Here is a 26,264-nt window from a genome sequence, read left to right as displayed (position 1 = left end):
TCGTGGTATGTGTTAAAGAGCGGGGCCCACTGAGACTCTTTTGTCCGAGATCCTCAAAAACCTGGAGCCGGCCCTGGCTTCACTGATTGGTCATGTCCGGCCGGCCGTGAACAATCAGCGACAGGTGCAGTCCGGATGCGGATTGGCGCGGAATTTGAACCACGCTTCGCTAATTGGTTGCGCCCGGCCGGCCGAATCCTGTGTATAAATTGCATTATTCTGAAAACTTCATAAATAAACTACATACATATTCTAGAATACTCAATTCGTTAGAATCAGGCCACCATCTAGTATATATATATATATATATATATATATATATGCCTATACTATGTGTAGACATTTATTTGATCTATTCTAGTCTAACCTATCTGTGTGATTTTCTGTACACCGCACTGAATTACCGGCATTTCCCAACTTTATAAAAACCTGCCTCCTCTAACCTTGTGCCAAAAAACAGCAGCCATAGGTTCTTCTAAACAGCTGCCTAGCACTCTGAAAATGTTGGCTCCTAGAAAGCAGGAGAAGGCTATTAGAGTATGTGCACACGTTGCAGATTTGCCTGCAGATCCGCAGCGGATTGGATGCCGCGGATTCGCAGCAGTTTTCCATCCGGTTTACGGTACCATGGAAACCTATGGAAAACAAAATCCGCAGTGCACATGCTGTGGAAACACTGCGGTTTATTTTCCGCAGCATGTAAATTCTTTGTGCGGATTCTGCAGCGTTTTACACCTGCTGCTCAATAGGAATCCGCAGATGTTAAAACGCAGGTGAAATCCGCACAAAAAACGCTGAAAATCCACAGTAAATCCACGGGTAATCCGCAGGTCAAACACAGTGCATTTTACCTGCGGATTTTTCAAAAACTGATCGGAAAAGTCCGCACAGAAATCCGCAACGTTGGCACATAGCCTAAAAGTGATCAGTGACCGTCATATGGATGTAATAAAAGAGAGTACACATAATCAGGTGCAAAAAAACCCATTTACTTATCATAAAAGTAATAACTCTTAAGGTACCTTCACACATAACGATATTGTTAACGATATAGTTGCTTTTTGTGACGTAGCAACGATATCGTTAATGAAATCGTTATGTGTGACAGCGACCAACGATCAGGCCCCTGCTGGGAGATCGTTGGTCACTGAATAAAGTCCAGAACTTTATTTCGTCGCTGGACTCCTGCTGACATCGCTGGATCGGCGTGTGTGACACCGATCCAGCGATGTCTTCACTGGTAACCAGGGTAAACATCGGCTAACTAAGCGCAGGGCCGCGCTTAGTAACCCGATGTTTACGCTGGTTACCATCCTAAAAGTAAAAAAAAACAAACACTACATACTTACCTACAGCCGTCTGTCCTCCAGCGCTGTGCTCTGCACTCCTCCTGTACTGGCTGTGAGCGTCGGTCAGCCGGAAAGCAGAGCGGTGACGTCACCGCTCTGCTTTCCGGCCGCTGTGCTCACAGACGGGTAATTTTAAAAACCATCAGAGGAAAAGCCGACGGCTGAGGGCTGATGTTAATATTCTGGGAAGAAGCCAATAACCATAAAGGTTCCCAGGCTGTAGCAGTGGCAAGTGGGGTTCATATTTGTGGGGTTGATGTCACTTTTGTATTGTCAGGTGACATGAAGCCCACAGGATAGCAATGGAGAGTAGGGTTGAGCGACTTTTACTTTTTTAAGATCGAGTCGGGTTTCGAGTTGACTTCTCAAAAGTCGAGTCGAGTGAAATCGGCCGATTATCGTGAAAGGGCGGGGTTCGACCGAAACACGAAACCCAATGCAAGTCAATGGTAAAAATTCTCCCTCCCTCCCTCCCTCTCTCTCTCTCTCTCTCTCCCCTCCGTCCCTGCACCGAAAAGCTGGTGTTACACATTGCAAATCGCTACTACTGCACACAAGCGATAAGATGGCGATAGGCACACCCCTAAGACTTATGTCATCACTCTGCCCACGCTCCTTCATTGGCTGAAAAAATAGCGCTAAACGCGTCATACGAAACGCGACTTTGGCGCGAAGATCGCCGACCGCATGGCCGATCCCACACTAGGATCGGGTCGGGTTTCATGAAACCCGACTTTGCCGAAAGTCGGCGAGTTTTGAATTTGTCCGATCCGTTTCGCTCAAGCCTAATGGAGAGGCGTCTATAAGACACCTATCCATTACTAATCCTATAGTTGTATGGTAAATAAGCACACAGCCAGAATAAAGTCCTTTATTTGAAATAATCACACAGACTCCTTTATTGAATCTAAATTAACCATACTTACTGAATGCCTAATCCCCGACATCCTCATCTCCTGCAAACAATCAAAAAATAATAAACCAACATATAATACTAATCTTTCTGACGCAGTCCATGTAATACCGAGTGTCCCACATCGATTTCACGTGATGAACAGTCACATGGAGAGATGTGACTGCTCTACCTGGCCTCGGCGATACACTGACAAGAGGTAATCACTCCAGTAGTGTATCACTGAGCTGCTGTGAGAGTTCACCGGAGTTCATCAGCTCCAGTGCTCTCACATAAGGCACTACCGCTGTGTGAGAACTTTCCCACGCAGCAGTGCTGTAAGTGAGAGCATCGGAGCTGATCAGCTGATGAACTCTGGTGAATATTTGCAGATGATACAAAACTATGTAAAGCAGTCAATATAAGAGAAGATAGTATTCTGCTAAAGATGGATCTGGATAAGTTGGAAACTTGGGCCGAGAGGTGGCAGATGCGGTTTAACAATGATAAATGTAAGGTTATACATATCGGAAGAAGGAATCAATATCACCTTTAAACACATTGAACGGGAAACCACTGTGTAAATCTGACATAGAGAAAGACTTGGAGATCCTAGTTAATGATAAACTTACTGTAATGACACACAGGTTGAGTCCAGGGAATGAACGCCAGGGGGAATGAATGGGGAGACTGCAGTAACTAATAGAAGTGTTTAGCTGCTGCAGAGTGCGAGCTGCACTAACAGGACCTGAGACGCGTGATCACAGGGGTTGTGGCAGGAGAAGGAGCTAAGCTCCATGCAAGGGAGAGAGAGAGTGGTCAGACAAGCAGGGTACAATAGCCAGAGGGCAACGCAGTATCCAAGGGCACAGACTAAAGAATAGTCAAATACAAGCCGAAGTCAGAAAAGCCAAACATGAACGCAGTAACCAAGGGCACAGACAAGGAGAGCAGTCAGAGAGCAAGCCAGAGATCAGAACCAGAGAAATAGCAGAGGTACAGATTCAGAGAGAAGACACAAAACGAGGGACAAGCCGGATCATACACTAGACAAGCACACGGGAACAAACGGTATACACAGGTATAGCAAGGTCAGCTGCTCAGCCAAGGACAGAACTATCACTGACAAACCCCCCCACAGGAGAGCGGGTTAATATAGCCCTCCCCAAACCAAAAAGAGGTCAGCAAAGTTAACTCCGTACAGCCCAGGACAGGGAAAGGAATTCTCGTCCAGAGCCATGACACTTACCTGGAGCAGCCAGTGCCAGGCAGTAGCTGCCAAGGCAAACAGGATCATGGGGTGCATTAAAAGAGGTCTGGATACACATGATGAGAGCATTATACTGCCTCTGTACAAATCCCTGGTTAGACCCCACATGGAGTACTGTGTACAGTTTTGGGCACCGACGCTCAGGAAGGATATATTGGAACCAGAGCGAGCACAAAGGAGGGCAACAAAATTAATAAATACCCAGAGAGATTAGCAAAATTAGGATTATTTAGATGACTGAGGGGCGATCTGATAACCATGTACAAGTATATAAGGGGACGATACAAGTATCTCTCCGAGGATCTGTTTATACCAAGGAAAGTGACGGTCACAAGGGGGCATTCTCTGCATCTGGAGGAGAGAAGGTTTTTACATAAACATAGAAGAGGTTCTTTACTTTTAGGGCAATGAGGATATGAGAAGGTGGTGATGGCAAGCTCAGTTGAGGGGTTCAAGAGAGGCCTGGATGTCTTCCTGGAGTGTAACAATATTGTATCTTACAGTTATTAGGTTCTTTAGAAGGACGTAGATCTGGGGATTTATTCTGACGGAATATAGGCTGAACTGGATGGACAAATGTCTTTTTTTGGCCTTGCTAACTATGTTGCTATGAACTTTCACGGCGTCTCAGTGATACAATGCAGAAGCGATCACCTCCTGTCAGTGTATCGCCGGCGGCCAGGTGACATTGACGTGGGACACTTGGTATTAAATGGACTACGGCGGACAGGTAAGTATTAGTGATGAGCGAGTATACTCATTGCTCGAGATTTCCCGAGCATGCTCGGGTGGTCTCCTAGTATTTGTAAGTGCTCGGAGATTTAGTTGTTGTTGACGCAGCTGCATGATTTACAGCTGCTAGCCAACATAAGTACATGTGGGATTTGCCTGGTTGCTAGGGAATCCCCACATGTAATCAAGCTGGCTAACAGATGTAAATCATTCAGCTGCGGCAATGAAAACTAAATCTCCGAGCACTAAAAAATACTCGGAGGACACCCGAGCGTGCTCGGGAAATCTCGAGTAACGAATATACTCACTTATCACTAGTAAGTATATGTTGGTTTATTATTTTTGATTGCTTGCAGGAGACGCGGGCATTGGGGATTAGGTGTTTGGTGAGTATATATTGTGTATGTGAATATCTAAATTATGCAAATGTTTTAATTGAATACAAGTGCCGGATGATGAGACTAATCTCCCATCATCGGCTCATGCTGTCTCTGTCATATGTGACAAAAGGCATAGCCGGATTGGAGTACTAATCCTATCAGACGACGCCTGGGTATACATGTCGCACAGGTACACACACACAGACAGATACACGCGCACAAACACACACACACATATGCACATATTCTCCGCTCACATAGGATAAGTTCACATTTGAGTATATGTGCGCAAACGCATGCAAAAACGTGTGCAAACGCATGCTTATGCAGAGTTTTTTTATCCGCATCAGCATGTGCATGCGTTTGCATGCGTTTTTGCATGCGTTTGTGTTGTTTATGTGCATGCCTTCAATATTTCCAATGTTTTCCAGTAGCTTTTTGTTGACATCAGACATCCTATATATATATACACACACTGCACTGATGAAACCATAGTCTTTGGCTGCTGTATCAAGCTGCAAGATGGATCTTGACATGGACAGCTTCTATGAAGATCTGGATTAATAATTGAAATTGGTTTGCTGCATTTGCTTGTCAAGAACAAAGAAGAAGAGAAAGACGGCAAAGACGTTGTCGATATTGGCAACACCCCATCCTTGAACTCTGAGAGAGCCGTGGAGCATACCACTCCTTGTACACAGAGCTGCCTCAGAAGTTTTTAGACTTTACGAGGATGACAGAACAGAGCTTTGATGACTTTTTACAACGTGACCAAGGATCAATTGCCAGGCAGGACACACAACTCCGTTGAGCAATTCCTGCTGAAGAACGGCTGTTGGTCACCCTGAGGTACGTAATTTTGAAAAACAAACACGTCATTAGTATTATTGTAATAATAACCATGTACTGATTTTTTTCCCGTATTTTTTTTCCATTTTTTTTTTCAAAAAGCCATGTAGTACGAGTGACTTTTTTTTCTCATTTTCTGTTCCGCAGATTCCTGGCTACTGGAGAGACATTATCATCAATCCATTTTCAATTCAGGATTGGAGTCTCCACACTGTCTGGGATTATTGGAGACACCTGCCGTGCTTTAGTTGAAGTTCTGCGTCCAGAATTCCTCCTCCAACCCACAACTGAAATCTGGTTGGAAAATGCTGCCAAATTCCAGGAAATGTGTAATTTTCCTAACTGCTTGGGGCTGTGAACGGCAAACACATTAGGATTGTGAAACCTTCTGGTAGTGGAACTGAGTACTTCAATTATAAAAAATACTATTCCATTGTTCTAATGGCGATTGCCGATGCTTAGTATAGATTTGTCACCATAGACATTGGCTCATTTGGATGAGGAAATGACTCACAAACTTTCAAAAAGTAGAACATTGGCCAACGATTGTATGGTAATGATTTTAATTTCCCACAGCCACAACCTCTTCCCAACACTGAAGGATCACCAATATCGTGTGTTGTGGCCTTCCAAATGTGTGCCAACCTCCTAAAACCATATTCAAGTTGGGACTTAAATCACACAAAAATTTTTTACAACTACCGACTGACAAGGGCACGGAGAACTGTGGAGTGTGTCTTTGGATTGTGGTATGTGAATGGTGCATTTTGGGAATATCTATTAATCTAAAAATTGAAAACTATTGATGAGGTTGTGAAAGCATGTGCTCTTATATACAACTACATCATGGCAAAAGAGCGGCCCAACTTAGAAACTGAGGAACCTGTTACATTGCATGATTACCAAAGTCACCCTCGGATGACTACTGTGGAAATTGCCCAGATGAGAGATAAGTGTGCTGATTACTTAGTGTCTGATAATGGACGTGTGGAATGGCAGGACACAATGGTTTAAGCAGCTAAGTAAAATTTACCTGTAATTGTAAAATAACTGTAATTTTAAAGTGTACATGTTATGTTAAAATGTACATGTTGTGTTAAAATGTATGTGTTATACTAAAATGTACATGTAATTTTAAAATTTACCTGTTCTATTCAAATGTACCTGTTATTTTAAAATGTGTTCCATTAAATCGTACAAGTTCCCTCAAAAATACAATAGACATATGTATGTTCTTGGGGCGGCGGTGCAACTATAAAAGAAAACACAAGATATTGTTGAAAAAAAATAAATACAAATTTTATTTACAATAATAACAAAAAAAAAATGGTGGTAAGGTTCGGGGTGGTGATTAGGTTTAGGGTCGGGGTGTATCAGAGGGTGAAATGGGGTGAACCTTGGGGGTGTGGAGCTGTGAGGATTGGGTGGTAGTTGAGGAAGGGGTTACAGGGGAAGGGGAAACAAATTGAAGGATTGGATCAGGGATGGGAGTGGATACATTGGGAAGCAAGATAGGGAAACATTTGTGAGGGTGGAGGTGGTGGGTCCAATTTTGGGAGGGATTTCTGTCTCTGGGTCTTCGTCCAGGTCCTAAGATGATGTATTTTTGTCCTCTTTTTTTGTTGGCCCAGTGGGATTGGTTGCCTCTGTTGAAGTGATTGGCCATGGTGCTGGAGTGGGTAGGGGTGCTGGCAGGGGTGCTGGAGTAGGCATGGGTGCTGGAGTGGGCAGGGGTGCTGTAGTGGGCAGGGGTGCTGTAGTGGGCAGGGGTGCTGGACTTGGCAGCATGGTGGATTAGTGAACTGGAGGCGGTGGTGGTGGAGGAGGATAGTTTGGTGCTGTGGAAGTTGGAAAGATGATCGGCTGCTGGTAATATCTTCTGGCCTGTGGATGGCAGCACGGTGGCGCAGTGGTTAGCACTACAGCCTTGCAGCGCTGGGGTCCTGGGTTCTAATCCCACCCAGGACAACATCTGCAAAGAGTTTGTATGTTCTCTCCGTGTTTGCGTGGGTTTCCTGCGGGTTCTCCGGTTTCCTCCCACATGCCAAAGACATACTGATAGGGAATTTAGATTGTGAGCCCAATCGGGGACAGTGATGATAATTTGTGCAAACTGTAAAGCGCTGCGGAATATGTTAGTGCTATATAAAAATAAAGATTATTATTATTATGGAAGCATTGGGACTGCTGCTGCTGAAATGCATAGCTGTAAGCAGCCTGACAGGACTGCATGATGCCCAGCTCGAGTTGAGGCGTAAGGTTTTCCGACACGCTCCGCTCAAAGGCTGAAAAAAATGTTGCGCCTGTCTCTCAAGGTCGGCTTCCAGGCAGTCAAGGCGTTTGTTGACATCCTGTAAAAGTGTGTTCACATGGGTGAACCTACTCTTCAGACTAGCACCAAGCACCCTAATCCCACCCTGGAAGACCGAGCTTAAGTGCATAAACTTGGGCATGCCTACCCTCTCCCTGGTCCTCTGCCACTGATGAGAAGACACAGCAGAGGAAGATGGCTGGTAGAGGGGAAAACCAGATGGACCTGCTGCCTCTTCCCCAGCCTGTGAAGCCTGCCAGGTTGCTCCATTGCTGGTGGATGACTGGGACTGCGTCTGTTCGGTGGGTGGTCAATGAGGGGCCGCTTCAACAAAGGATGATCCAGGTTGTGTTGTGCTGCACCAGGTTCTGTGTGGAAAAGAAACACATTAGTAAAAAAATACATGTTGTGTTGTGCTACTCCAGGTTCTGTGTGGAAAAGAAAATCAAACATTTTAAAAACAACATTGCAACATTGTCACGGATCCCTTCTCCGTGGTGTCACTTATTCGTCACGTGCCTGCTCTCACACGTGACTTGGGGCTGTGCCTGCAAGGGTTAATCTATCTCCCCACTCTCAGTCCAGCATTCAACCTCTGTCCTATGCTGAAATGGAAGCATAAATCACACACCGACCCAGGCCACACACCCGCTCATACACGCTGCCACCACTCATCGAATACACGGGTGATGAGTCCCGGAAATAATAATACTAATAAAAATATGTCTATCACTCATAAGGCTCACACACCTTAGGCTATAGATTCTTTTAGAACATTCAAGGTTCAACTTGTTAAAGTTTTATACTTTAATAACGAATGGTTCAATGCTTACAATAAGAAAAAGGTATAAAAATATGATAATAAAAAGACATACAACTTATGCAAAACAGTATCAAAATAAACAGGAGAACTTACAGAAACTATCTAACTGGTAGTTGCTTTCTGCTCCCTGAGGGTAGAAAGAATGTAGATTGGATCACACCAGCTTCTCAGGCTGCCCCCATTATGTGAACACAATTACATAGTAACATAGTAACATAGTTAGTAAGGCCGAAAAAAGACATTTGTCCATCCAGTTCAGCCTATATTCCATCATAATAAATCCCCAGATCTACATCCTTTTACAGAACCTAATAATTGTATGATACAATATTGTTCTGCTCCAGGAAGACATCTAGGCCTCTCTTGAACCCCTCGACTGAGTTCGCCATCACCACCTCCTCAGGCAAGCAATTCCAGATTCTCACTGCCCTAACAGTAAAGAATCCTCTTCTATGTTGGTGGAAAAACCTTCTCTCCTCCAGACGCAAAGAATGCCCCCTTGTGCCCGTCACCTTCCTTGGTATAAACAGATCCTCAGCGAGATATTTGTATTGTCCCCTTATTCTCTGTCTGCAGCCTAAATTTATAACTTTGGTCTGGAGGTCAGGTTTCTAGACCGGCTCCTCAGGTTAATATCATAATTGCTGGCTTGTTGATTGGCCGCGGCCGCACTACTAATGAATATATTATTTTTCTCCTGAGACACTTGTGAAAAGGTTCTCAGGAATAGATGCCCTCCGGACGAAATTAACATCTCCCCTCCAAGACATAGGAATTGCCAAATGTTACCTTTCTTCTTGGCCCTAGCTAGACCTCCTGGTGAGATACGGAGACAAAATTTCTACTAGTCCCAAGGAAGTACCTATTAACACCTAGGTGCGACTTGCCTTCAGGACAGATGTTACATTATCACTAGTCACACATATAACCCTAGAAATATGTCACTACACACATATAGATATATATATATATATATATATACACATATTTCACCACAAACATAAAAAATATATATATATACTTACATTCGTGTAGCAAGCGCAGGCCTCAGGAAAGCAAGGTTCTTGTAGTATTTGCATTTTCTTAACCTTGGTGCAGCACCACTTTTAGCCCGATTTTCCTCTCTCATGTCCTTGTTGAAGCGGTCCTTGGTCGAATGCCAGCGGAATTTGATTTACTTCACTGTGAAGGGAAAAAAAAGTAAAAAATTAATTGTAAAAAAAATACATTAATATTTTCACTGCCACGGCAGACCACATTGCAATACTTACCAAAATCATTTCTGGCACGTGGCGTGGCACGGTCCCAATCAGCCAGCAGCGATGTTGCCACTTCTTCCCAGAGTCATCGAATCACCACATTGTCGGAGTGCTGATGGTCACAGGTGTCCCACAAGGTTGATGAGTTTCTCATTGTCAATATCTTGATTGGCTTCTTCCCATTGTGGAACCAATAGATCAAATAGAACAAAAATAAATTTTAAGTAAAACTGGAAACAAATGTTATTACAACTCTGCTGAAAAGAATACTTACACCCCATCTTTCCTCCTGAGACACATGGGGCCGACGACCCCGGGAAGTTTCATTTTCACTTGACTGCTCCTGATCGTCTCCACTGGAAGGTACCTGTAAAGAAAATACATGATTTACCACATGTATAGTATTTTCAGTCAATACATACCAATCAGTAATCAAATGAGATTACATAGTCAGTGTCATGTCCGCCTTCGGAAGCTTCATTGGAGGACGACTTGCAAGCAAATACTGGTATAGGCGTGTAACCATTCACCACTAAAAACCTAAAATTATGATACACCACCAATATATTAAAAAAATATAGTTTATTCTTTGTACAGTACTCACAACATTTATAAAATACATAAAGGAAGAGAAAAGGCCACCAGGTGGCTGAAAAAGGTGCGAGGTCTGTTATGATCTGGTGGTTTAGGAGCAACATGGAACGAGCTCTGAAGGAAGTGGTATCTGTACTGACCGCAGTCCCTAAGCTCAACACAACACTAGAAGTAGCCGTGGGATGCTCCTAACACTCCCTAGGCACCTCGTCACAGCCTGAGAACTAACTACCCCTAAAGATAGAAACAGGAAAACTATCTTGCCTCAGAGAAAATCCCCAAAGGATAGATAGCCCCCCACAAGTAATGACTGTGAGTGGAGAGGGAAAAGACATACACAGAATGAAACTAGGATGAGCATAGGAGGCCAGTCTAGCTAGATAGATAGGACAGGATGGAATACTGTGCGGTCAGTATTAAACACTACAAAAAATCCACACAGAGTTTACAAAAATCTCCACACCTGACTAAAGGTGTGGAGGGTAAATCTGCTTCCCAGAGCTTCCAGCATCACAGAATTAATTCATACTGACAAGCTGGACAAACATAGAAAGCACAGAACGGATAAGTCCACAACCTGTGGACAGAAAAGAGCAAGCAAGGACTTAGCTTTGCTGAACTGGTCAGGATAACAGGGAAATCCAAAGAGATGTGAATCCAACCAGGAACCATAGACAAGTGGCACAAGCTGAAGGAAAGAGCCAGGCTAAATAGCCGAGCAGAAAAGACAATCAGTGGAAGCAGCTGCTGACAGCTAAATCCAAGGAGTAGCCATTCAACTTAAAACCACCGGAGGGAGCCCAAGAGCAGAACTCACAAAAGTGCCACTTACAACCACCAGAGGGAGCCCAAGAGCGGAATTCACAACAGTACCCCCCCTTGATGAGGGGTCACGGAACCCTCACCAGAGCCCCCAGGCCTATTTGGACGAGCCAAGTGAAAAGCACGAACCAAATCGGTGGCATGGACATCGGAGGCAACAACCCAAGAATTATCCTCCTGGCCATAACCCTTCCACTTGACAAGATACTGAAGCCTCCGCCTTGAAAAACGAGAATCCAAAATTTTCTCAACCTCATATTCCAACTCTCCCTCAACCAACACCGGGGCAGGAGGATCAACTGAGGGAACAACGGGCACCACATATCTCCGCAACAAAGATCTATGGAAAACATTATGAATGGCAAAAGAGGCTGGAAGAGCCAAACGAAAAGACACCGGATTAATAATTTCAGAAATTTTATAAGGACCAATAAACCGAGGCTTAAACTTAGGGGAAGAAACCTTCATAGGAACATGACGAGAAGACAACCAAACCAAATCCCCCAAACGAAGCCGGGGACCAACACACCAACAGCGGTTAGCAAAACGTTGAGCCCTTTCCTGAGACAATGTCAAATTGTCCACCACATGAGTCCAAATCTGCTGCAGCCTGTCCACCACAGAATCCACACCAGGACAATCAGAAGGCTCAACCTGCCCAGAAGAAAAACGAGGATGAAAACCAAAATTACAAAAGAAAGGTGAAACCAAAGTAGCCGAACTAGCCCGATTATTAAGGACAAACTCGGCCAACAGCAAGAAAGCCACCCAATCATCCTGATCAGCAGACACAAAGCATCTCAAATAGGTCTCCAAGGTCTGATTAGTTCGCCCAGTTTGGCCATTAGTCTGAGGATGAAACGCCGAAGAAAAAGACAAATCAATGCCCATCCTAGCACAAAAGGCCCGCCAAAACCTAGAGACAAACTGAGAACCTCTGTCAGACACAATATTCTCCGGAATGCCATGCAAACGAACCACATGCTGAAAAAACAATGGAACCAAATCCGAGGAGGAAGGCAACTTAGGCAAAGGTACCAGATGGACCATTTTAGAGAACCGGTCACAAACAACCCAGATAACAGACTTCTTCTGGGAAACAGGAAGATCCGAAATGAAATCCATGGAAATATGCGTCCAGGGCCTCTCAGGGACCGGCAAAGGCAAAAGCAACCCACAAGCGCGGGAACAGCAAGGCTTGGCTCGGGCACAAGTCCCACAGGATTGCACAAAAGTACGCACATCGCGCGACAAGGAAGGCCACCAAAAGGACCTAGCAACCAAATCTCTGGTACCAAAAATCCCAGGATGACCAGCCAACACTGAACAATGAACCTCAGAAATCACCTTACTTGTCCATCCATCAGGAACAAACAGCTTCCCCACTGGACAGCGGTCAGGCCTATCAGCCTGAAATTCCCGAAGCACCCGCCGCAAATCAGGGGAGATGGCAGAAAGAATCACCCCTTCCTTAAGAATGCCAACCGGCTTAAGGACTCCAGGAGAATCAGGCGAAAAACTCCTAGAGAGGGCATCAGCCTTAACATTCTTAGATCCCGGAAGATACGAGACCACAAAATCAAAATGGGAGAAAAACAGGGACCATCGAGCCTGTCTAGGATTCAGCCGCTTGGCCGACTCGAGGTAAATCAGATTCTTATGATCAGTCAAGACCACAACGCGGTGCTTAGCTCCCTCAAGCCAATGTCGCCACTCCTCAAACGCCCACTTCATAGCCAACAACTCCCGATTGCCGACATCATAATTGCGTTCCGCAGGTGAAACCTTTCTGGAAAAAAAAGCACACGGTTTCATCAAAGAACCATCAGAATCCCTCTGAGACAAAACGGCCCCTGCCCCAATCTCAGAAGCGTCAACCTCAACCTGAAAAGGAAGAGAAACATCCGGCTGACGCAACACAGGGGCAGAAGTAAATCAGCGTTTAAGCTCCCGAAAGGCCTCAACAGCCGCAGAGGATCAATTCGTCACATCAGCGCCTTTCTTCGTCAAATCAGTAAGGGGCTTAACCACACTGGAAAAGTTGGCAATGAAACGGCGATAGAAATTAGCAAAGCCCAAAAATTTTTGAAGGCTCTTCACAGATGTGGGTTGAATCCAGTCATGAATAGCTTGGACCTTAACAGGATCCATTTCCATAGACGAGGGAGAAAAAATAAAACCCAAAAAAGAGACCTTCTGAACTCCGAATAGGCACTTAGACCCCTTCACAAATAAAGCATTATCACGAAGGATCTGGAACACCATCCTGACCTGCTTCACATGAGACTCCCAATCATTGGAAAAAATCAAAATATCATCCAAATATACAACCATGAATTTATCAAGATAATTGCGGAAAATATCATGCATGAAGGATTGGAACACAGATGGAGCATTAGAGAGCCCGAATGGCATCACAAGGTATTCAAAATGGCCCTCGGGCGTATTAAATGCAGTTTTCCATTCGTCACCCTGTTTAATACGAACAAGATTATATGCCCCTCGGAGGTCAATCTTAGTAAACCAACTAGCCCCCTTAATCTGAGCAAACAAATCAGAAAGCAAAGGCAAGGGGTATTGGAATTTGACCGTGATCTTATTAAGAAGACGATAATCTATACAGGGTCTCAAGGAGCCATCCTTCTTAGCAACAAAAAAGAAACCCGCTCCCAATGGTGACGAAGACGGCCAAATATGCCCTTTCTCCAAAGATTCCTTAACATAGCTCCGCATGGCGGCATGCTCTGGCACAGACAGATTGAAAAGTCAGCCCTTAGGGAACTTACAACCAGGAATCAAGTTAATAGCACAATCACAGTCCCTATGTGGAGGAAGGGAACTGGACTTGGGCTCATCAAATACATCCTGGAAATCCGACAAAAACTCAGGGACCTCAGAAGAGGGGGAAGAGGAAATTGACATCAAAGGAACGTCACTATGTACCCCTTGACAACCCCAACTAGTCACAGACATAGTTTTCCAATCCAGCACCGGATTATGTTCCTGTAACCATGGAAAATCCAATACAACAACATCATGCAGGTTATGCAACACCAGAAAACGGCAATTTTCCTGATGTGCAGGAGCCATGTTCATGGTCATCTGCGTCCAGTACTGAGGTTTATCCTTGGCCAATGGAGTAGCATCAATGCCCCTCAAAGGAATAGGGCTCTGCAAAGGCTGCAAGGAAAAACCACAGCGCCTGGCGAATTCTAAGTCCATTAAGTTCAGGGCAGCGCCTGAATCCACAAATGCCATGACAGAAAAGGACGACAATGAGCAAATCAGGGTCACAGATAAAAGAAATTTAGGCTGTACAGTACTAATGGTAACAGACCTAGCGACCCTCCTAGTACGTTTAGGGCAATCAGAAATAACATGAGCAGAATCACCACAGTAAAAACACAGCCTATTCTGACGTCTGAATTCCTGCCGTTCTGTTCTAGTCAAAATCCTATCACATTGCATAGGTTCAGGACTCTGCTCAGAGGACACTGCCATATGGTGCATAGCTTTGCGCTCGCGCAAACGCCGATCAATCTGAATGGCTAGAGACATAGATTCGCTCAAACCAGTAGGCGTAGTGAAGCCCGCCATAACATCTTTAAGGGCTTCAGAAGGACCTTTTCTGAAAATAGCAGCCAGAGCATCCTCATTCCATTTAGTGAGCACAGACCATTTACTAAATTTCTGGCAGTATAATTCTGCCGCTTCCTGACCTTGACACAAGGCCAACAGGGTTTTTTCTGCATGATCCACAGAATTAGGTTCGTCATACAATAATCCGAGCGCTTGAAAAAATGCGTCTACATTCAGCAATGCCAGATCCCCTGATTCAAGGGAGAATGCCCAGTCCTGAGGGTCACCACGCAGCAAGGATATGATGATTTTAACTTGCTGAATGGGATCACCAGAAGAACGGGGTTTCAAAGCAAAAAACAATTTGCAGTTATTTTCAAAGTTCAAAAACTTGGATCTGTCTCAAAAAAAAACAAATCAGGAGTAGGAATTCTAGGCTCCAAAGCCGGAGTCTGGACAACATAATCTTGGATACTCTGTACTCTTGCAGCAAGTTGATCCACACGAGAAAACAAACCCTGAACATCCATGCCAGAGCATAAATCCTGAACCACCCAGAGATCAAGAGGAAAAAAAAGACAAAAGAGAGCACAGAAAAAAAAATGGCTCAGAATTTTTTCCTTCTTTTGAGATGCATTTAATTCATTTTTGGCCACTTGCACTGTTATGATCTGGTGGTTTAGGAGCAACATGGAACGAGCTCTGAAGGAAGTGGTATCTGAACTGACCGCAGTCCCTAAGCTCAACACAACATTAGAAGTAGCCGTGGGATGCTCCTAACACTCCCTAGGCACCTCGTCACAGCCTGAGAACTAACTACCCCTAAAGATAGAAACAGGAAAACTATCTTGCCTCAGAGAAAATCCCCAAAGGATAGATAGCCCCCCACAAGTAATGACTGTGAGTGGAGAGGGAAAAGACATACACAGAATGAAACTAGGATGAGCATAGTAGGCCAGTCTAGCTAGATAGATAGGACAGGATGGAATACTGTGCGGTCAGTGTTAAACACTACAAAAAATCCACACAGAGTTTACAAAAATCTCCACACCTGACTAAAGGTGTGGAGGGTAAATCTGCTTCCCAGAGCTTCCAGCATCACAGAATTAATTCATACTGACAAGCTGGACAAACATAGAAAGCACAGAACGGATAAGTCCACAACCTGTGGACAGAAAAGAGCAAGCAAGGACTTAGCTTTGCTGAACTGGTCAGGATAACAGGGAAATCCAAAGAGATGTGAATCCAACCAGGAACCATAGACAAGTGGCACAAGCTGAAGGAAAGAGCCAGGCTAAATAGCCGAGCAGAAAAGACAATCAGTGGAAGCAGCTGCTGACAGCTAAATCCAAGGAGCAGCCATTCAACTTAAAACCACCGGAGGGAGCCCAAGAGCAGAACTCACAAAAGTGCCACTTACAACCACCGGAGGGAGCCCAAGAGCGGAATTCACAACAGAGGTCCCATGTAGGGTATGAAACAGAATAATAATAAATATAGCAAAAACTAAGACAATAAAATACAATAGATCAAAAAAATAAAAAAAATGTATTTTTTATGATGATACTAGACTATCAAACAGTAAATCCTATCCTCAGGATATATATAATTAATTTAGTTTAATGCTTCATTACAATAGCTGGCAGCAGTCAAGTGAAACACTAGCGTAAAGAACAGAGAAGAAAAATTAAAGTTGTTAAGAACCAAACAATATGTTGGAAAATATAAAAATGGACACCAATACTTACATTACAGGCAGTAGTCCAACAGCACAGCAGTCAACACAGGCCAGGGACAGACGGCAGCACCAGGAGACAACCAGTCTTGTGCTTCCATGCAGAGTCTTGTGCTTCTGTGCAAAGTCTTGTGCTTCCGTGCAGAGTCTTGTGCTTCCATGCAGAGTCTTGTGCTTCCATGCAGAGTCTTGTGCTTCCGTGCAGAGTCTTGTGCTTCCGTGCAGAGTCTTGTGCTTCCATGCAGAGTCTTGTGTTTCAGTGCAGAGTCTTATGCTTCCGTGCAGAGTCTGGTGCTTCAGTACAGAGTCTTGTGCTTCCGTGCAGAGTCTTGTGCTTCCGTGCGGAGTCTTGTGCTTCAGTGCAGAGTCTGGTGCTTCAGTGCAGAGTCTTGTGCTTCAGTGCAGAGACTTGTGCTTCAGTGCAGAGTCTGGTGCTTCAGTGCTGAGTCTTCCGCTTCCATCCTGAGTCTTGAGAGTAATGGACTACCTGTCTCCAGACCCCTTTTAATACATCAGGGATTTTGCAGGTGGTGACATCATTTCCTGGACATGATCAGCGTGAAGTACGCATGTCCTTGCATACCAATGTGTTCCCATAGACAGTAATGCATTGTTTTGATGCACTCTATGAGCAGTTATCCATGGAGGAATGACTTTAGTAGTAAAGGAGGGGGAGGTTGCAGAGTGGAGTATATGCTCCGGTAGTACGCGTGAAAGCTATTATAAATGGCATCAGGGTGTGTTGAAATCCGTCCATTAGGCCATGTGCACACGTTCAGTATTTTTTGCGTTTTTTTCGTTATAAAAACGTGATAAAAACGCGAAAAAAACGCTTAAATATGCCTCCTATTAATTACAGTGTATTCCGCATTTCTAGTGCAAATGTTGCTTTCTTTTCTGCGAAAAAATCGCATTGCGGAAAAAAAAGCAACATGTTCATTAAAAATGCGGAATTGTGGGGATTCCGCACACCTAGGAGTGCATTGATCTGCTTACTTTCCACATGGGGCTGTGCACACCATGCGGGAAGTAAGCAGATTATGTGCGGTTGGTACCCAGGGTGGAGGAGAGGAGACTCTCCTCGACGGACTGGGCACCATATAATTAGTAAAAAAAAAAAGAATTAAAATAAAAAATAGTCTTATACTTACCCTCTGATGGCCCCGGTGTCTTCCCGCCTCTCAACGGTGCATGCGGCCGCTTCTGTTCCTATAGATGGTCTGTGTGAAGGTTCTGCGATGACGTCGCGGTCCTGTGATTGGTCGCGCGACCGCTCACGTGACCGCGACGTCATCGAAGGTCCTACACACACCATCTATAGGAATGGACGCCGCTGAGGACATCGGCTGTCTGCAGGGTGAGTATAACCATTTTTTAAATTTTTTTAATTATTTTTAAACATTCTATCTTTTACTATAGATGCGGCATAGGCTGCATCTATAGTAAAAAGTTGGTCACACTTGTCAAACACTATGTTTGACAAGTGTGACCAACCTGTCAGTCAGTTTTCCAAGCGATGCTACAGATCGCTTGGAAAACTTTAGCATTCTGTAAGCTAATTACGCTTGCAAAATGCTAAAAAAAAACGCAAAAAAAACGCAAAAAAAAAAATGCGGATTTCTTGCAGAAAATTTCCGGTTTTCTTCAGGAAATTTCTGCAAGAAATCCTGACGTGTGCACGTACCCTTAGGGTCTTATATGGAAGATGTAATATTAAGTGACTCTCTCATTTTAAGCTTACAGGCCAGCATCTTATTGGGTTTATTGGCCTGTCTATAAAATGTGGCTTTAGTCCAGGTCAAGGCCCTCTCTGTCTTGGTAGTGAGAATAGCATCTAATTGTAATTTTCTATCTTGGATTTGTTTTGTTAAATATAGGGATGTAGAAAGTTGATTAGTCAATTCTAGTTTTAAAAGTTTATTTTCCAATCTAGTCTGTAACTCGGAGCTCTTTTTTTTTGTTGTCCGCTAATTTGATTAAAGAGTCGGTGATATAATTTTTATGCATTTGCCAGATCACTCCAGGTGAAGACTCTCCCGTTGCATTAATTTAAAAAAAATGTAGTTAAGTCTTCCTTAATATGGGTAATATTGACAGGATCAGCCAATGAAGACTCATTTCATCTGCATCTATACAGCCTGGACGTAGTTATATTGAATTTGAAGACCACAAAGAAGGTATATGACGTGTATATAAAACTGCCGGGAGAGAGGTAGCTGTTGACAGTTGAAGATCAATTCTAGAGTAAGTTTTATGTGCTGGAGAAAAATATGTAAAACCACTTGACACCCCGTTCAATTCTCCCCACAAATCCGTGAAATGTTTCTCTCTAATAAGACTAAGGATTTTTTTCCTCTCTACTTTAGGAACATCAGAGTGTCTCACGGCACTGCTATCTAAAGTTGGGTTAATACTAGTAAAGTTGAAATCGCCATACCAGATCAGGTGATGAAAAGAGAGCTTATTAAGTTTGGATAGTATCAACTTAAAAACTTAGAGTTGGGCTGATGCTGGAAGATAACTAGTCACAATACAAATATTTTGTTCCTGTAATGGTCCCTGTAGAATCAAAAATCTGCCCTCTTGGTCAGCAACTTACAGGCTGTAACGGAAAACTCTTCGTAAGGAAGATAGCCAGTAGCCACACCTCTCTTCTTATGTCCCCAGGTGAATATAAAAAAACGAGAATAGGCAGAATAAAAATAGTTCGGGCATGAAGAATTAGAAAAATGGTTCTCCTGGAGACATCCGGATTGTGTTTTCGATAGTCCAATAAGGCCTTTTTGCATTTTAAAGGGGAATTAAAACCCTGGACATTATGTGATAGGACCCTACACATGGTTGAATAAACTTATAATGCTAAGTAGTAACTCACCCCATATATTCTCCCCATAAACATGGAACTGAAGTCTTGAACTGACATGTGTAAGACAGCCTTTCATATAATAAGTACAATGGATGTAAATGGTCCTGTGGGGAATGAGTCGCCCGTCAGGGCAGTGGGGATACTCGGTACCGGGTCCGGTCACAATTACAGGGGTGGTCACAGTGGCAGCGACCCGGTCCGTGACCCTGGGCGCCCAAGTAAAAGGGATGGTCTTTAAAGGGGCTGTGAAAATAATGAAAGTTTGTGACGCCACCTGTGGTTTTCGGTCAGAGGTGACCAACGCTGCTTAAAAGGGTCCTCTGGGGGCGATGGTGCTGCAGCAAAGATGGTTTCGCTTCCCACAGGTGAAGCGGGGTCCCCAGGGCTCCCGGTGTGTTTGGCAGGGATGGTGAATGCCGACAAATAAATGGAGGACACAGGGTTGCAGTCTTTACCTGGTTTACTGGTGTTAAGCAGCCCAAATCCAGGGTACTGGCGATAGCTGTAGATGGAGTCCAGGCAGCCTGAAGACAAGTGGAAATCCCTTTGACAGGTCAGTTTGGGAGCCTTCCACTATGCGCTGGTCTGTAGTCCCTTGCTGCCTGTAGTTGTCTAACAAGGTCCTCTTTTTCCCCTGTCCAGGGACAGTACCTGCACAGTAGGCAACTTGAGCCATCTCTTTGGGGTCTCTGTCCACTGTGACTCTGGGCTCTGATTGCTGCTGTACCTCAGGTATTATGTGGGCATGTCTCTTTTAGTTTCCTGCCTTCCGGTGCTGTCGAGTGACCTGTAGTTACTCACGACCTTGGGCTCCCGATGCCCGGTTTTGGCACTCAGCTTAGAGGGGCCCAGTTGCAGGCCTCCTCTAGCTCTAAGTCCTTCTGTGCGCCTTCACTGTCTGCTACCAACCGTCTGCTTGTCTGCACCAGACTTACTGACTCCTCCTCCAGACCAAGATGTATATAGGGAAGTTCCCCTTGAACCAGGTTTAGAGCTCCCCTATCTGGCATGGTGTCAGAAAGTGTTGCATGTAAAGGCCCCTTCACATTAAGCGACGCTGCAGCGATACCGACAACGATCCGGATCGCTGCAGCGTCGCTGTTGGTCGCTGGAGAGCTGTCACACAGACCGCTCTCCAGCGACCAACGATGCCGGTAACCAGGGTAAACATCGGGTAACTAAGCGCAGGGCCGCGCTTAGTAACCTGATGTTTACCCTGGTTACCATCCTAAAAGTAAAAAAAAACAAACACTACATACTTACCTACCGCTGTCTGTCCTCCAGCGCTGTGCTCTGCTTCTCTGCTCTCCTCCTGTACTGTCTGGGAGCCGGAAAGCAGAGCGGTGACGTCACCGCTCTGCTTTCCGGCTCACAGCCAGTACAGGAGGAGTGCAGAGCACAGCGCTGGAGGACAGACAGCGGTAGGTAAGTATGTACTGTTTGTTTTTTTTTACTTTTAGCATGGTAACCAGGGTAAACATCGGGTTACTAAGCGCGGCCCTGCGCTTAGTTACCCGATGTTTACCCTGGTTACCAGTGAAGACATCGCTGGATCGGTGTCACACACGCCGATCCAGCGATGTCTCCAGGGAGTCCAGCGACCAAATAAAGTTCTGGACTTTCTTCAGCGACCAACGATCTCCCAGCAGGGGCCTGATCGTTGGTCGCTGTCACACATAACGATTTCATTAACGATATCGTTGCTACGTCACAAAAAGCAACGATATCGTTAACAATATCGTTATGTGTGAAGGTACCTTAAGATTACCTGCCAAAGGGACTCTCCTTGTTTCCAGAAAGATTAAGGGGATAGCTGTCAAAAATGCCTTCAGGAAAAAGGTATATAGTCACTAAATTAACCTGAGGCATAAGATAATATCGTCAAAATATTTTATTCTAAGTCGGACCAATCATACAAAACTGACGTTTCGGCCCTGTTGGCCTTTGTCAAAGTTATCTACAATAGAAATACATCCCCTACTGCAAAGGATTCTGGGTAAACCTGCTATTCTTTGTATTATGCTGCTTGCAAATACTTTCCGTTTCAGGAAAGCATCCACTATGTATTTCCTTTAAGTAGAGGGCTTTTCGGTCTCTTTCGTCCCGCTACATTTAGCCCAACTTGGGTCTCTCCCTAAGGTGGCTAGCATATATGTATCGCTTGCTCACCGAGCCCCACTCCATACAGCCCACCAATTCCAGCCCTGTGCTGATGAGGGCCTAAAGCCCGAAACACGTGTCCACAGGTAGGAATTGGTTGGCTGTGTAAATTTAGAAACTAATCCGCAGCATTGCACGCTTGGCGGTTCCAAGCGCTGTGGATTAGACCGGGGTGGAAAGAGATGATTTGCATAGCTCCGCCTACTGCAAAGGATTCTGGGTAAACCTGCTATTCTTTGTATTATGCTGCTTGCAAATACTTTCCGTTTCAGGAAAGCATCCACTATGTATTTCCTTTAAGTAGAGGGCTTTTCGGTCTCTTTCGTCCCGCTACATTTAGCCCAACTTGGGTCTCTCCCTAAGGTGGCTAGCATATATGTATCTACAATAGAAAGAAATCCAAACATCATCAATGCAAATAAGATACAATTGGTTATATATAAATCAGAGAAAATAAAGAATAATAATAGCAAAATCATGAGGTGAGTCATAATATAGCATCAATAGTGTTATCCAAATCGGATCGGAGTCTTCCAAACACAAAAGGAAAAACTGTACGCTGAAAAAGTAGACAAAAGAAGAATATATAATTAAAACCATGTGATCACTCATTATCCAACAAAGTTGTGATCCCATCAGGATCAATACATGATAGTAGCGCACAAGTATGTGTAATAGTGAAACAAGGTCAATAAAGGCCCTCTATTATCCTCTATAAAAGGCACAGGCTGTCATATTTAAAGAAAAAAGAATGAAAAAGGTGTTCAAAATAAACATAAGTAGCGGGTGTTTACCTGTACGATAGGTCGTATTTAGATACTGAGAACAGGAAAAGCAGAGAGGAGTTACCAATCATTACCCACGTGTGACGAAAAATTCTCCAGTGTACAAACAGAGAGCATAAAATCAACATACCTGAGGAAGAGTGTAATATGTATGTAGGGATAGACCGCTGACATGGCGTGGTGCAGCCTGTCACAGAGCGGCGTCTATTTATACAGACTGAGTGTAATTAGACCCGGAAGTGTGGTCGTCCGATTGCAGAGCCATAGTGCATGCGCCAGACGCTAAAGTGGAGAGTGTGCATTGTTGATAGCCTGACGGAAGTTTACCGTTATATACCGGAAGTGGGGCATAGGTAAATGGAAAAGCGTTACTAAGGAGAGCTGTAAAGTACATATATCCAGGTCTAAGATCACAGGAACATTACGTGACAAACACAAATAGCTTCGCCAGGCAGACCTAATATACGGGAATATAATGGGCCCCTATATAATCAGTATATGAACTAGGATGATAAACTGACATTGTAGGTGAATAAAAGGAGGGAAGAAGGGGGAAAAAGGAACAAAAAAAGAAGAATAAAAGAAAAGGGAAAGGGAGAATAGGTAACCCATCACTGTGATTACATATAATTATATAGAAAACAAACCTGCACCAATACAGTGAACCAAACACCACGAAGTCTAATTCCATGAAAAGACAAGAGAAAAATTTTACATCACATACGATCCTTTCTCAGAGATACGTCTCATTTTTTGACTTTCATTCAAGATATTGGGTTTGTTCCTATTGGTTGCTATTTACTGACCTTAAATGTGAACAGACTGTACACTAATATTATTAATCAGAATGGTATTCAAGTGGTACAAGAATTTTTAGATAGTACATCTCAATATAGCCCACAAATTAAAGCATTTTGTATCTCACTTCTTACATTGATACTTACCAAAAACTTTTTTATGTTTGAAGATAATTTCTTCATGCAATTAACAGGTATTGCAATGGGGAGTAATGTAGCGCCCCCGTACGCTAATATTTTTATGGCTCAATTTGAATCTCAGTTAGTCTACACTCATCCCCTCTTCCGGCAGTATTCGTTACTCTGGAAGAGGTATATAGACGATGTCTTTCTGATCTGGAATGGCGATATAGATTCTTTACTTCGATTTCATCATGACATCAATCATTGTATTGAAAAACTTACCTTCTCCATTCAGTATGATCAGACATCCATTTCCTTTCTGGACACAACAGTAATCATCAATTAAGATAGGTCACTGTTCACAGACCTCTTTGTGAAACCAACTGATAGAAATAGTCTATTGCACTTACGAGCTGTCACCCACAACACATTTAAACCTCTTTACCTAAATCTCAATATCACAGGGTTAATCGCATTGTGTCAGACCAACCACATCGGATAGTTCGTCTTAAGGAGATGGCCTCCAAATTTAGGGATCGTGGCTATCCAGATTCCTTGCTAACAGTGCCAGCTATTAGGACGGCCTCGACTACTCCCCGATCTAATCCAAGCAAAATGGTCTTTGTTAACACCTATCACCCTTTTATGAAGGTATTTCATAAAATCATCCATAGACACTGGCCACTCCTTGGTAGCTCTTATCCCGAAATATCTGAATTTCAAATTCCACCACTTATTTGCCATAAGAAACCGGTACACCTTCGGAATTTATTAGTAAGAGCTGATATTGGAAGCCCAAGATTTATGGATACGCAAACGCTTTTAGCCACACAACGCAAAGGCACCTTCCCTTGTTTACACTGTCTTCAATGCTCGAATATCACAAGAGGCGACTCCTTCACTCACCCTAGGTCACTCACCCTAGGTCGAGGAAGCGTTTCTCTATCCAGGGTTTTTTCAGCTGTGATTCATCATTTGTCATATATCTCATTAAGTGTCCTTGCAGTATCCGATATGTTGGTGAGGCTAACCAGCATATCCAGGACCGCATATCACAACATAAGTCTTCCATTTGTTGCAAAAAAACTATGCTCCAATACCGGCTCATTTTATTTCCCACAATCATAATGTTGCACAATTACGCTATCAAATTTTAGAGACTGTACCACAAATGAGAAGGGGAGTCAATAGAATACAGAAATTAAAAGAGAGAGGCCTACTGGATATATGCTCCCCAGACACTGGAACCGCATGGCCTTAATAGGAGTATGAGATTTTTTATTGAATTTTTGTTTCATTTTTCATATTATTGGATTATACCTGTTGGACCTGTGATTATATCTCAGACCATATGGTTCTATTGGCTTTAATCAATGATGCCGGCATTATTAAAATATTGATATCTTTTTCTCTTGTCTTTTCACAGAATTAGACTTTGTGGTGTTTGGTTCACTGTATTGGTGCAGGCTTGTTTTCTATATAGTTATATGTATTCACAGTGATGGGTTACCTATTCTCCCTTTCCCTTTTCTTTTCTTCTTTTTTTGTTCCTTTTTTTCCCCTTCTTCCCTCCTTTTATTCACCTACCATGTCAGCTCTCCTTAGTAACACTTTTCCATTTACCTATACCCCACTTCCGGTATATAACGGTAAAATTCCGTCAGGCTATTAACAATGCACACTCTCCACTTTAGCATCTGGCGCATGCGCTGTGACTCTGCAATCGGGCGACCACACTCCCGGGTCTAATTACACTCGGTCTGTATAAATAGACGCCACTCTGTGACAGGCTGCACCACGCCATGTCAGCGGTCAATCCCTGCATACATATTACACTCTTCCTCAGGTATGTTGATTCTATGCTCTCTGTTTGTACACTGGAGATTTTTTTCGTCACACGTGGGTAATGATTGGTAACTCTCTGTTTTTCCTGCTCACAGTATCTAAATACAGGTCCTTCTCAAAAAATTAGCATATAGTGTTAAATTTCATTATTTACCATAATGTAATGATTACAATTAAACTTTCATATATTATAGATTCACTATCCACCAACTGAAATTTGTCAGGTCTTTTATTGTTTTAATACTGATGATTTTGGCATACAACTCCTGATAACCCAAAAAACCTGTCTCAATAAATTAGCATATCAAGAAAAGGTTCTCTAAACGACCTATTACCCTAATCTTCTGAATCAACTAATTAACTCTAAACACATGCAAAAGATACCTGAGGCTTTTATAAACTCCCTGCCTGGTTCATTACTCAAAACCCCCATCATGGGTAAGACTAGCGACCTGACAGATGTGAAGAAGGCCATCATTGACACCCTCAAGCAAGAGGGTAAGACCCAGAAAGAAATTTCTCAACAAATAGGCTGTTCCCAGAGTGCTGTATCAAGGCACCACAATGGTAAGTCTGTTGGAAGGAAACAATGTGGCAGAAAACGCTGTACAACGAGAAGAGGAGACCGGACCCTGAGGAAGATTGTGGAGAAGGACCGATTCCAGACCTTGGGGAACCTGAGGAAGCAGTGGACTGAGTCTGGTGTGGAAACATCCAGAGCCACCGTGCACAGGCGTGTGCAGGAAATGGGCTACAGGTGCCGCATTCCCCAGGTAAAGCCACTTTTGAGCTACAGAGAAGCAGCACTGGACTGTTGCTAAGTGGTCCCAAGTACTTTTTTCTGATGAAAGCAAATTTTGCATGTCATTCGGAAATCAAGGTGCCAGAGTCTGGAGGAAGACTGGGGAGAAGGAAATGCCAAAATGCCTGAAGTCCAGTGTCAAGTACCCACAGTCAGTGATGGTGTGGGGTGCCATGTCAGCTGCTGGTGTTGGTCCACTGTGTTTCATCAAGGGCAGGGTCAATGCAGCTAGCTATCAGGAGATTTTGGAGCACTTCATGCTTCCATCGGCTGAAATGCTTTATGGAGATG

General features: G+C 43.8%; 1 long non-coding RNA gene across 2 annotated transcripts; it reads right to left on the bottom strand.

Annotated features, from left to right (window-relative positions):
• Window positions 1–6,806: 6,806 nt before the first annotated feature.
• LOC138667618 (uncharacterized) lies at window positions 6,807–17,047 on the bottom strand. 2 transcript variants are annotated; one of them, XR_011318863.1, is made up of 5 exons: window positions 16,609–17,047; window positions 10,140–10,232; window positions 9,878–10,040; window positions 9,632–9,788; window positions 6,807–8,151 (listed from the first exon to the last, which is right to left on the bottom strand). It is a non-coding gene; the product is annotated as an uncharacterized lncRNA (long non-coding RNA). The 2 variants fall into 2 exon arrangements; XR_011318862.1 differs by having other exon boundaries at window positions 9,878–10,232.
• Window positions 17,048–26,264: the final 9,217 nt, after the last annotated feature.

This window comes from Ranitomeya imitator, chromosome 2 (genome assembly GCF_032444005.1).
Source record: "Ranitomeya imitator isolate aRanImi1 chromosome 2, aRanImi1.pri, whole genome shotgun sequence".
NCBI classification, from domain to species: domain Eukaryota; kingdom Metazoa; phylum Chordata; class Amphibia; order Anura; family Dendrobatidae; genus Ranitomeya; species Ranitomeya imitator.
The sequence above is the reverse complement of the archived record's forward strand: the minus strand, read 5'-3'. Positions and strand labels throughout refer to the sequence as shown.